At 42.0% G+C, this 13342-nt stretch overlaps 1 long non-coding RNA gene across 2 annotated transcripts in view; it reads right to left on the reverse strand.

Annotated features, from left to right (window-relative positions):
- LOC142722928 (uncharacterized) overlaps positions 1-10185 on the reverse strand; it is a 90697-nt gene extending 80512 nt beyond the window's left edge. Inside the window, exons 1-6 of one of the 2 annotated variants that reach the window (XR_012875196.1) lie at positions 10100-10185; positions 7259-7386; positions 5309-5375; positions 4430-4494; positions 3717-3848; positions 2817-2883 (exon numbers count right to left, since the gene is read on the reverse strand). This is a non-coding gene — a long non-coding RNA (uncharacterized LOC142722928). Of the gene's footprint in view, positions 1-2816; positions 2884-3716; positions 3849-4429; positions 4495-5308; positions 5376-7258; positions 7387-10099 lie in introns of those variants that run through there. The other variant, XR_012875195.1, reaches the window with a different exon arrangement.
- Positions 10186-13342: the final 3157 nt, after the last annotated feature.

A 13342-nucleotide genomic window follows, 5' to 3' on the forward strand; every position in this document is an offset into this window, starting at 1 on the left:
TGGAGTGGAGATTTTACAAAATTGGTTCTTGGTGCCATGTTGCATTGCGCTGAGGTACGAGTACAGTGAAAACTCCCGAGAAGTGACCCCATTTAGGAAACTACACCCCTCAAGGAATTCATCTAGAAGTGTAGTGAGCATTTTGACCCCCAAAGGTTTTGCAGAAATTAGTGCACAGTGGATGTTGCAGATTAGAAATTGACATTTTCCACATATATGCTATTTCAGTGCCCAAAGCGTTGGGCCCAGCTTGTACCACTGGAGACACACACCCCATAAATTGTTAAGCGGTTCTCCAGAGTACGGTAATACCCCATATGTGGTCATAAACCGCTGTTTGGGCACATTGCCAGGCCCAGAAGGAGCGCCATTTGGCTTTTGGAGCGCAGATTTTGCTTGGTAGTAGTTTTGTTTAGTGTTTTACTGGTGTTTCAGTTTATAATGTGGGGGCATATGTAATCTGTGCGGAGTACATACATTTTTTGCGTGACACACTGTCGTTTTTATTGGTACCATGTTTGGCTACGCGCGACTTTTTGATCACTTTTTATTCAATTTTTTTGGAAACAACGTGACCAAAAAAGGAAATTCTGCCATTGTTTTTTATGGTATTTTTTTTACGGTGTTCACCGTGCGGGATAAATAATATGATATTTTTTTAGGTCAGGCCGATACGAACGCGGCGATACCTATTATGTCTAGTTTTTGTCTTTTTTTTCATTTTTTTTCTAATTATAAAGGGCTTGATCAGGGAAACAAGGCGATTATTGTTTTTATTACGTAAAACTTGTATTTATTTATTTATCTAAAACTTTTTTTTTACTTTTTTTTCACTTTTTATTTTACACATACTAGGGGACTGGCAGATCTGATCTTCTGATCCCCTGCACAGTACACTGCACTACTTCTGTATGTACTGATGTAGTGCAGTGTATTGTAACTGTCACTTTACAACTGACAGTTGAGCCTATTACGTCCTGCCTTGGGCAGGACCTAATAGGCTCCCGTACCTGGCAACCATTGCAACCATCAGAACCCCGCGATTTTTCGCGGGGGGGGGGGGCAATGAGGTGCAGAGGGAGCCCCCTCCCTCTGTATCAATCACTTAAATGCCGCTGTCGCTATTGACAGCGGCATTTAAGGGGTTAAACTACAGCGATTGGAGAGGACAGTGATCGCTGTAGTTGCAGTGGGATGTCGGCTGTATATTACAGCCGACATCCGATGAAGATGGAGCGAGCACAGCTCCTGTGCCCGCTTCATCCTCAGGGCGTTACTATACGCCCATTTTCGGGAAGGGGTTAATAAAAATAGTGTTTTGTTTTTTTACACCGCTTTCTCTGATCTCCTCACGTATCTCACAGAAGTGAGGAGATCAGAGAAAGTGACAGGAGCTTTCTCCTGCAGACGACGTCACAGACGGCTGTGATTGGTCAGTCTTAAGAGACTGACCAATCACAGCAATCGCCGGCATTGGGGACTGTTAATTAGTCCCCAGGCCGGTAGCAGAGACGGTTAGCTGTCAATGACAGCTGGCGCCGCTGTTCTGTCACTATGTGATTTCACATAGTGACAGTTTATTCCGTAATAGTACGTCGAAGGTACGCAAGGGGTTAATTGTCTTGCCCATTAGCCCTTCTATCCCCAACATCAGACCACTCATAATCATCTGACAGATCAGAATCAGACTCAACCAGCTACTGTTGCCTTTTTCTGCTTCTCTTTACATCCAGATGTGCTGCTCCTGTAATTCCAAACATTGTGCCAGTACTCCATGTTATAAACATTTTGGCAACCCCCAAGATGTCCCTCTCCCATGTTGAGATTATGAGGCCCTCCTGGGATAATGTTGCCCTCACCGACCCAGGAACCCTGCGCAAGGACCCTGGCACTTGGCCCATCATTGTGCCATGTTCCCAACAATCCAGTATACCCCAAGTCCAGGTTCTGTGTGCTACATGACTTGTGGGGGCTCTATACGTGGCAATATCCCGGCACCTTCCATTGCTTTCCACTTGAGTGCTGTAAACATAAAAACATTCTGCCAGTGTCCATTATCACCTATGCCTGCAGATCATGACTGTGTAATGCAACTCACTTAAGTCCTTTTCTATTGCATCATAGTGGTACGGCCGCCTCCAGTTTCACACCAAAATATTAGCCCTAATTTAGGCCTATTGAACTTCCAGCCTGTGGCGCCGTGAAATCGAGGTCATTGACGGGCCCCCTAGTTACTACTCTCCCTTCCTGAAGCCATTGTAGATACTTTAACCAGGCCTTGACACATCGCAAATGTTCTTGGCAGACCAAAGCTGTCTAAAATTCCACTACACTACCCTAAGTCCCCTCACCCAATTACCTTACACCTACGTTCAGTCCCAATGTGGCCAGCATTTTGGACAAAGATACCCCTAACTTACATTATGCCTATTCCTACCAACTATCCAAAGTTCCCCACTGCTATGCCTTTCTTGGCATTTTGCCCGCTCATCACTTTTTTCAATGTACAGAGCTACTGGTGGGTACTGTATATAGTAACAATGATGGACATACCGCATATAGATGAAATATTACTTCAGAGAGTCCCCCTGGCAGCAGGCAGCCGATCATAAGTATTTCTGGAACAAAAAGTATAAACTGTGAAGATATTATGACGTGCGCTTAGTATGGTTCATCATATCAACAAATATATGATCTGCCTATTGACAACCTTGGAGAATTTGTTCACACAGTCTTGTCATGTGTCTCTATAGGAACATTCTGGATGACATCAGATTATAGAATTTCTATAGGTTGTTATTTGCTATAATACTTACATATATCCAGTGGATCTTCTAGCATGTCGGCTGTCACTTGTGCCACATATTCAGATGTTGTAAATGTCTGTAAAATACATAATGGATTTAATGCACATACATAAAATAGCCCCATATCTGTAATGAATAGTAATATATTTACTTTCACATATTTCATTTTCTATCACAGGAAGAGTCCAATGCCCCCCTGCCACATAAATAACACCAGCAGTATAATGGCACATGATAGTTGGAGGACCCTGGTATAGATTTTGTATCAAGGACCAGGAGCTTATCGTTATTCTCCTATATAATCTTATTCTTAGTGGAAAACTTCTAATTTGTCTTTTGTGGAGTCTTTTGGACTGGAGTAGAGAGAGTAGAAAATGGTAAATTGTGTTTCTGGATTCAACAGACAAAATAATTATTAAATTGATTTTCTGACAGTTTCAAAAACCTTAGTATGAGCCACATATGTCTAAAAATAACAAATAGTCCCTACTAATTTTTAAAATTCCCTGTTGCTCCTGCGCTGGTGATTTTGTTGTCTTTAGTTACTAGGCCACAGCGGTCATGTCAGTGTGGATGGCATGTCACGTGGCAGCTATTGTGTCACATCCAGGGCCGGACTTAGGTTTAATGGTGACATGTGCAGTATCTGTGACGTCCTCCCCCTTATGATGCACCATGTAGTGTCCAAATTATTTAATCTTACAGTGCTCAAATAACATCACCCAGTCAATAAACTAGGGATTGAATCTTTCTGTTTTTTTTATATTATAGGTTTGGGCCCTAAATGTCGGATCGGGAGTGTAAGTTGAGGGTGACCAGGCCATCAATGGTGGTAGCGCCCTCTTCAGTATTGACCAGTAATACGCCCTATGCGATCATTTAGAGATACAGTTAATAAAATACACTGACCTTGGACTCTCCTACTGAATTTGTCCGGCTGAATGTAGAACATTATGTGAGGTGAGGTGGAGGGCTCTGCTTAATCTTTGATCTGGCCTCCTGGGACGTGTGGTTATCATTAACTCTTATGAGGAATTAATTCTAGGAGAAAGAAAGTCAATGTATTAGGACAAATCTCAATCAATGGCAACATTTTCATCTAGAACAGAGTCCAGTTCCCCAACCAGTGTAAGATTACCAAAGGGGTAAATAGGGGTCCAGGGATTTGGGGTGGCCCACAGCTCTGGGGCTCCATACGCCCCTGAAATTGGACAAACAATAACGGCGCAGGGAGCCATTGGGTTCCTGCCGTGCCATATGATTTCGTAGGCCATGGCCTAATTCAGACCTGTAGCCAACGAGGCACCCGGAGTATACTAATGATATCAGAGGCCCAGCATGATGATGTCACTCCGTCTGCGCCAGGCCACTGATTTTGTAGGAAGCAGAATGTCTAACCCGGTTGGTCGTCTATTAGGTGAGTATCATTTTTTATTTTATAGGCGCAAAGGGGGCGCTATTAATATGAGGAATAAAAGGACTGAGTCGGGGCTTACAAAAGGGGGCTTCATTACTGTGGGGCCATACAAAAGGGCATTCTGACCCAGCACATACAAAAAGTGTCATTCTAACTGTGGAGGGTATTGGTGGACACTGCACATAGTAACTAATAATAGACGCACCTTGCATAGATGAAATATTGCTTCAGAGAGTCCCCCTGGCAGCAGGCAGCCGATCTTAAGGTGTTCTGGAAAAAACAATAATTGTGTCGTTTTATTTCTCCAGACTGAGGTGTGTTCAGTATCGACAACCCAACAATGAAGGAAATATACACTGGGGCTCATGTACACAGCAATTTCATGTGGACGGACCTGTATGTGGCGCACAGACTGCAGTACCGGTAATGTAGACTCTGTGTGCGCTGTGTACTGCCTCCATTGTCCAACAATGTATTAGGAAATTACATAAATAACAAGTCCCTTATATATTACTAATATCATAATATCTTTTTTATGTAGCATGTCTATAATAATAATAATATAGAGCAGCAGCAAAATTCACAGCGTTTACTTTTGCTACATGTGGATAAGGTTTTGAAACTGTAACTATTTACCTGTAACACTTGTGAATTTTGCCGCGCAGCAATTCTGCAGCGTGTGAATTCAGCTTTATGGCGTAGAATATAGTACTCAAATAATGCAATCGTACAGTGCCCAAATAACACCGCCAGACAGATATTGTCCGCCACACTGTAATGTAATCCATTATTAAGGGAATGTATCTGCACCCTGAGCAGTGCCCTTTATTTTTTTTACATGAAGAGTGGGATTGAGAGTTCAAGCAATGGGTGCCCCAGACATCAAGACCAGTGTCGCCCCATTCAGTAGTGACAGGTGATGCACCCAGTGTAACCGCACAGGTCGCACACCCCTAAGACCGTGCCTGGTTTAACAACATTGGGGAATTAGTTCCCACAGTCTTGTCATGTGTCTCTATAGGAACATTCTGGATGACATCAGATTATAGAATTTCTATAGGTTGTTATTTGCTATAATACTTACATATATACAGTATATATCCTAGCATGTCGGCTGTCACTGGTGCCACATAATCAGATGTTATAAATGTCTGTAAAATACATAATGGAATAAACATAAAATAAGCCCATATCTAGAATGAATAATAATATATTTACTTTCACACATTTCATTTTCTATCACAGGACGAGTCAGACATTGAACACATTTTGTAATGTTAGTGTAAACCCAGAGAACATAATTATAAGGGTGAAGAGGTTGCAGTCACACCCAGGCCCTGGTGTCCATGACTGGCATTAGGGGGGTCACAATCTGGGCAATTTACAAATGCCAATCCCAAATGCCCCATCTCCTAGAGGAATCCTGATTTTACTTTTCACCCCCTTAACTGTCCTAGACGACCAGATAATTTAAAAATAATCCCTTAAAGAGGCTCTGTCACCAGATTTTGCAACCCCTATCTGCTATTGCAGCAGATAGGCGCTGCAATGTAGATTACAGTAACGTTTTTATTTTTAAAAAACGAGCATTTTTGGCCAAGTTATGACCATTTTTGTAGTTATGCAAATGAGGCTTGCAAAAGTCCAAGTGGGTGTGTTTAAAAGTAAAAGTACAAGTGGGCGTGTATTATGTGCGTACATCGGGGCGTGTTTACTACTTTTACTAGCTGGGCGCTCTGAAGAGTAGTATCATCCACTTCTCTTCAGAACGCCCAGCTTCTGACAGTGCAGATCTGTGACGTCACTCACAGGTCCTGCATCGTGTCGGCCACATCGGCACCAGAGGCTACAGTTGATTCTGCAGCAGCATCAGCGTTTGCAGGTAAGTCGATCTTACCTGCAAACGCTGATGCTGCTGCAGAATCAACTGTAGCCTCTGGTGCCGATGTGGCCGACACGATGCAGGACCTGTGAGTGACGTCACAGATCTGCACTGTCAAAAGCTGGGCGTTCTGAAGAGAAGTGGATGATACTTCTCTTAAGAGCGCCCAACTAGTAAAAGTATTAAAAACGCCCCGATGTACGCACACAATTCACGCCCACTTGGACTTTTACTTTTAAACACACCCACTTGGGCTTTTGCAAGCCTCATTTGCATAACTACAAAAATGGTCATAACTTGGCCAAAAATGCTCGTTTTTTAAAAATAAAAACGTTACTGTAATCTACATTGCAGCGCCTATCTGCTGCAATAGCAGATAGGGGTTGCAAAATCTGGTGACAGAGCCGCTTTAACATCCTTAAACCACCAGTGAATTTACACTGAACCCTTTCACTGCCTTAGACCACCAGATAAATAAAAAAAAACTGTATAAAAAGATTTTGTGGTGGGATGGGGGTGGGTGCGAGTCTAATTTGCTGGTTGCCTAGGACCACATTTTCCATAAAACCAGCCTATTGTGTCTGTGGTGTCCAGATTATATATGGTATATGGTGATTGGCGGGACCTGGTATAGATTTGACATCAATGCCAAGGAGCTAAACGTTATGTCTCTATATAAACCAAACCTTAAAGGGAAACCATGGAGAAAAGTGGAGTTTCTGATTCTCTTTTTGTTTTGTGGCGTCTCTGGACACATATAATTTGGATACATGTAATGAATATACTGGGCATGCACCAAGTTTGCTGACAACAAATAAGTTTAGGTGGCAGCTTAGTCTGGATCCATAGTTGACCACATCGGGTTTCCAGGCACTTGGTCTCTTTTCCTAATATATTACAGGTTTGTAGCTTGTCAGTAATAAGCGCTCAGTACATTTTGCAAGGGACATTTTTTCTATTCTTCCACCCCCAGCATTGAAGCGAGGAATATTAGGAAGTACAACCTTATTTTCTGAGGGACAATTTGAAAAAACTGAAATTGGCTTCTTTGATTTCGGTACCAGAGAAAATATCCATGATTACTAAAAAGCATCCAGCCAGTAAATATGTGATATAACTTGTGTAGAGATACAATAAATATTCGGCACTTACCTTGGACTCTCCTACTTTCTATACTGGGCATTAATTGGGCGCTCTCCTTATTCTTTGAGCAGCCCTCCTACACCTGGACCTGAGACCATGATAGAGCGCTTCATTGTGCCGTTCCTCTTTTATTACTCCTGGAAATGTAAGCAGAAATTGACAACCGGGTGCTGCTATTTCCTTTTGTCCATAGCCATGGTCTGATACTATACAATCAATGCTGATAGTTTCAGAATGTTTAGGGACATGGCCTATAATTGTTGTATGGTAAAAATGCATTAAAAAAATGCATAAAAAACTGCAATACTTTGTGACAGATACTCTCCGCTCTGCTATAGTGTTCAATAGTATCTGCGTCTTAAAGATGCAGATACTATTAAATGTGGCGTCACTACAACTGTAGCAGCCACAGCGGCTGCTAGCGGCGACACCGGCCATGATGGGCACCCTCATGTCCGCTGTCGCTGCTAGAGATGCCACGCCAGTGAGAGAAGCGCCCTAGCGGAAAGGCAGCTGCTGAGTTGCCCGGCTGCTTCTAAAACACAAGCAGTGGAAGGGAGCCAGCGCAGCGCCACGTTCCACCTGCTCGAGGGATGCGCCCTATGTAATGGCACAGGTCTCACACCCCTAAGGCCAGCCCTGGCTACTGCTGAGCCTTATTAGGATAATATACGGTAGCTGTTTAAGACTATTCACAACCATCTGGTAAATATTTGTTCCTATTTTTCTCCCCTAGCTATTATAGAGGATTTTGTATGAGTCACATCTATGAGTGTGCATTTATGTGATCGGCTGATGCCGGCTTGAATCCGGTTTGTTCCATCGATTGTTATTTTTTTATGTTTGTATACTTTTAACAAAGATATGTTTTTTTATTTGGAAAAATGATATTCTTTATATGTGATATATGTCTAATAATAGGTTTATATATTAGAGATGAGCTTTTTGTACACACATGTAAATTTGTTTAACTGGTTGCCGACACAGGACGAGTATGCTCGTCCTGAGCGGCGAGCACTTCGCGCATTAGGACGAGCATACTCGTCCTGTGTGACAGTCGTCCCTGCGCGTCTGTGCGCGCGATCGAGAGTGGGGCAACGGCTGTAATACACAGTCACGGCCCCGCTCTGACAGCGGAGAGGAGAGAAACATCTTCTCTCCGCTGTTAACCCTTTGAACGCCGCGATGACAGCTGATCGCGGCGTTCAAGGAGAGGGGACTGCACATTGATCGCGTCACAGAAAATAACTGTGATGCGATCAAAGCCCACAACTCGTATGGCCAGACAGCCCAGGGTCCAGTGAAGGACCCCAGGGCTGTCTGAACATATTTCCTGTTGTTCGGGCATACTGAGGTATGCCCTAACAACTGCCTGTGTACAATCAGTAACAGGCTAATGTACTGGCATATAGATCTATGCCAGTACATTGCAGTTACAAAATAAAAATCAAAATGATAAATCCCTTTATGGGATTAAAAAAAAAAGTTACATGAATGTAAAAAAATAATAATGGTAAATAAATAAATAAAAAGTAAATAAAATACACAGAAATACACCTTTTTTATAATAAATCAACTTTTTAAAATATAAGTCCCAAAACATGAAATAATATAGACATATTTGGTATCGCCACGACCGTAACAACCTGTACTACAAATCTATACCATTATTTATGATGATCGGTGTATGGTGTAAAAAAAATAAATATTAAAACTGCTGCACAACTGCTTTTTTTCTGCATTTTAATCTAATTAAAAATGTATAGAAATTAAACGATAATGTATTTGTACCAAAAAATGGTACGTACATAAAGTACAACTTGTCCCGCAAAAAACAAAGTCTCATACAACTACGTCGTACAAAAAATAAAAGCGTTATGAGCGTCGGGATGCAAAGAGGGAAATGTAAAAAAAATTGCTCTGTCCTCAAGGCTAAAATTGGCCGTGTCCTTAAGGGGTTAATAAGCTACAATTATCTAGATGGAAGACAGTCAGAAGAATCACCTCTCCCCAAATTCTCCATTGTAACTGAGAAAATACAAATAATATCTAATTTTAATTAGAATATAATAAAATATGTAAACAGTGAAGATAATATAAATGAGTTCCCTCTACCAACTAAGGCTCTGTTCACATGTGCGTTGCTATTTTCGCTGTACTCCTGTATCATAGGAGCAGAACCACTAACAGAGCCTGCAACACAGATGTAAACAAAGACTTAGCAGAAAAATTAGACGTCATATTGAAAACTGAAAAAGTATAAAATTATAGAGGATCTGACATCTCTCTGGACATGTCTGTTTTAGAAAATACTTGAGAAGTCACATTCCACATTACTGACAGCTTTTTTCTATTGACTTTATCAAACGCCCACGTAAAATGCACCATCGGAACAAACCGCCCGCTTTTTCCATTGAAATCAATGGGCAGATGTTTGGAGGCGTCCAGCCTCTGTATTTTCAGCTATTTTTCGGGGTGTTTACGGCCCAAGAAACGTCTGAAAATAGGCTGTGTGAACATACTGTGTTGTACTAAGTTGTAACTTTAATGAGAAAATATGAAACATTGAAATCTGAATGTAAAATCCACATGTTCAGTTGTTAGTTGCATTAATAGAAACATTTTACTAGAACTTGAACTTTGTCTAAAAAAAAAAAAGCAAACCCAACTCCCGACAATCACCAGAAAAAAATCCTTCTACAATCATATAGTTGTGATGAGGTGTTGGTGTGGTTAAAAATTGCTGCAGTAATGTCCAGTGTGAATCTGGCCTTATATGAGATTTCTAGAGCGTATATATTTCATGTATCTAGTAACATGTAGAATTAATGATAAAATGCTGCATCTTACCTGCCAATCACACAGTCAATCACAGTCCTGGTCCAGATATCATTGGCAGAAATAGTAGAAAATATGTAATCCAGCTGCACATAGAACCTAACGACTAGTACTGTCTATGACATCATCAGTGACATCAAAAATGGCTGCAGTATCAGTTACATCATCGATTATCTCCTACTGCCTGGATAGACTGTCTGTGTATACACTGGATATAGGGGTTACATGGGGCTGCTGTTTTATAAACATGGAAGAAAGATACATGTGTTATTATAGGGGCTACGACTAAGAACATGTAATGTATGAAACGTGTAATCTGTTACTAGATGGATTTTATACTGTTATACAGATGTAGCCATCTTTAACTTGACTCTGATAACTTGTTGCAGCATGATACTTTCTTGATTCCCCAGCACTCCGTGTTTCAGGGGTGCGTGAGTAGGCTTCCACGCCAATGTGTAAAAAATGGGAACTCAGCACTCCAAGGTATTATGCAATAAGTGATGCTTTATTTCACATATAGCGAAAAGTAGTAATCCAAAAATAATGGCGCCATTATCCAATAGCGACCGAGGTCACAAGCGCCGCATATCTGTATCCACGGTCGTAATCCGTGTCTAAAGAAGGTCGAATGTATAGACCGAAACATTAAAAACCTATTTTCTGATTACTACTTTTCACTATATGTGAAATAAAATATCATTTATTGCAGCGTTATATCACACAACAAAAGCCATTGAAAAAGTCAAGATAAGGGATTGTTTATTTAATGCGTTAAAAGTCAAGGTAAAGATGGCAACATTTGAACTAATAAAGGATACATTTTATTGAATTTCGTTTTAGGCTACATTCACACGACAGTAAAAAACTTCCTTTTTCAGATCAATGATGTTCTATGGGTGTATTCACATGGCTTTTTTTTAACCACCCGTGAATATTGGCCTTCAAAAAATAGGACATGTCCTATTTTTGGCCGCTTTCAAGGCCAGACGGCCCCCATAGGAGTCAATGAATCAATTTTTAACGGCTGTCAATACATGTAATAGCCGTTAAAAACGGTTCTGTGATATGGGGATTCAAGAGGCAAGGGAACTATTGGCTCCCTTGCTGGCTGTCGGCGGCGCAATGACACATACTCACCGATGCAGCGCCGTCCTCTACAGGTGTGGTCTCTAGTCTCATGGGTCATGCATCGGTGAGTATGTGAGGCATTCAGGCAGACCAAAAATTTTGGATATTGTTGCGCCCACTACAAGGGTATCATGGCGCTAGTACAGGGGACAATGTTGTCAACTGTAGAAAATTTTTCGGGACTGTCCTGAATTTACAGAAAGAGTCCCGGAAGATTACTACAGGGAGGGGGGGTATGGTGCTTTCTCCGGAGAGGTGTCTGTGTCATCATCTACAGGGGGGCTGTGTGCCATGGTATACAGGGGGGCTGTGTGCCATCATCTACAAGGGGGCTGTGTGCCATCTACAGGGGGCGGTGTGCCATCATCTACAGGGGGCTGTGTGCCTTCATCTACAGGGGGGCTGTGTGCCATCATCTACAGGGGGCTGTGTGCCTCCATTTTAATGCTCCATAAAGTTACCAGACTATTATCCACGCACCGAGAGATTATTGGACACATGGACGGCCTGGTGAGCAGATGAACTTCTTGTTTCTTTGTTTGGATGTAGGAATCCTTATCCTGAATCTGATAACTTGCTGCAGCGTGATAACTTATCACTTAAAGAGGCTCTGTCACCAGATTTTGCAACCCCTATCTGCTATTGCAGCAGATAGGCGCTGCAATGTAGATTACAGTAACGTTTTTATTTTTAAAAAACGAGCATTTTTGGCCAAGTTATGACCATTTTTGTAGTTATGCAAATGAGGCTTGCAAAAGTCCAAGTGGACGTGTATTATGTGCGTACATCGGGGCGTTTTTAATACTTCTACTAGCTGGGCGCTCTGATGAGAAGTATCATCCACTTCTCTTCAGAACGCCCAGCTTCTGGCAGTGCAGATCTGTGACGTCACTCACAGGTCCTGCATCGTGTCGGACACATCGGCACCAGAGGCTTCAGTTGATTCTGCAGCAGCCTCGGCGTTAGCAGGTAAGTCAATGTAGCTACTTACCTGCAAACGCTGATGCTGCTGCAGAATCAACTGTAGCCTCAGGTGCCGATGTGTCCTCGCTCGTCTGACACGATGCAGGACCTGTGAGTGACGTCACAGCGTGATCAGGCAGAAGCTGGGCGTTCTGAAGAGAAGTGGATGATACTTCTCATCAGAGCGCCCAGCTAGTAAAAGTATTAAAAACGCCCCGATGTACGCACATAATACACGCCCACTTGGACTTTTACTTTTAAACACACCCACTTGGACTTTTGCAAGCCTCATTTGCATAACTACAAAAATGGTCATAACTTGGCCAAAAATGCTCGTTTTTTTAAAATAAAAACGTTACTGTAATCTACATTGCAGCGCCTATCTGCTGCAATAGCAGATAGGGGTTGCAAAATCTGGTGACAGAGCCTCTTTAAGTCATTGAAAACCATTGAAAAAGTTACATTAAAGTTTCTTGACACTGTGTATTCAATGTATTTTAACCCCTTTGCGCTCAGCGACGGAATATTACGGTCGCAGGGAAAATGCATCGCCATTTTTCAATGACGCGTGCACAAGTTGTGACAGCTGCTGTTTCCGACAGCAGGCTATCACAGCTCAATACGTCGGGACCTGTCGCGATGGTCCCGCCTCCATGATCGCCACTATTGGTCAGTCAGTGAGTAACTGTCCAATAGTGGCGATCGGCCTCTTCACTTCCTCTCCCTGACATCACATCCTGTGGCACCTGCCCTGAACGCCTCTGTTGGAGATAGAAGAAAAAGAGTGAAAAAAAGTTAAAAAAATTGAAAAAAATACTTTTTTTCTGCTTTCCACCTCCCCAATCCACTGCCCAGTCCTGTACCCTTCCTCCTTGTGTTCCCCCCACATTTTTGGTCAGTTATCTCCTATCACTGACCACTTCTTAGTCTTCAGGACTAATTTCTTGGTCCCTGGGGATTATTTTTTTCTTTTTTTTCTAAACATATAAAATAAAAAAATATATAATTTTTTTTTTAAAAACAACCTGTTAATTTAGACAATTTAACTGGTTAGTTTAGTATTAGAGTTAGTTAGTGTCAGGGAACCGTCAAAAAGCGTAGTTCGGTATAGCGTCAAGGAATTTAGCGTCAGGAATCCGTCACCGTAGTTAGATCTAGTGT

This window comes from Rhinoderma darwinii, unplaced genomic scaffold (genome assembly GCF_050947455.1).
Source record: "Rhinoderma darwinii isolate aRhiDar2 unplaced genomic scaffold, aRhiDar2.hap1 Scaffold_541, whole genome shotgun sequence".
NCBI classification, from domain to species: domain Eukaryota; kingdom Metazoa; phylum Chordata; class Amphibia; order Anura; family Rhinodermatidae; genus Rhinoderma; species Rhinoderma darwinii.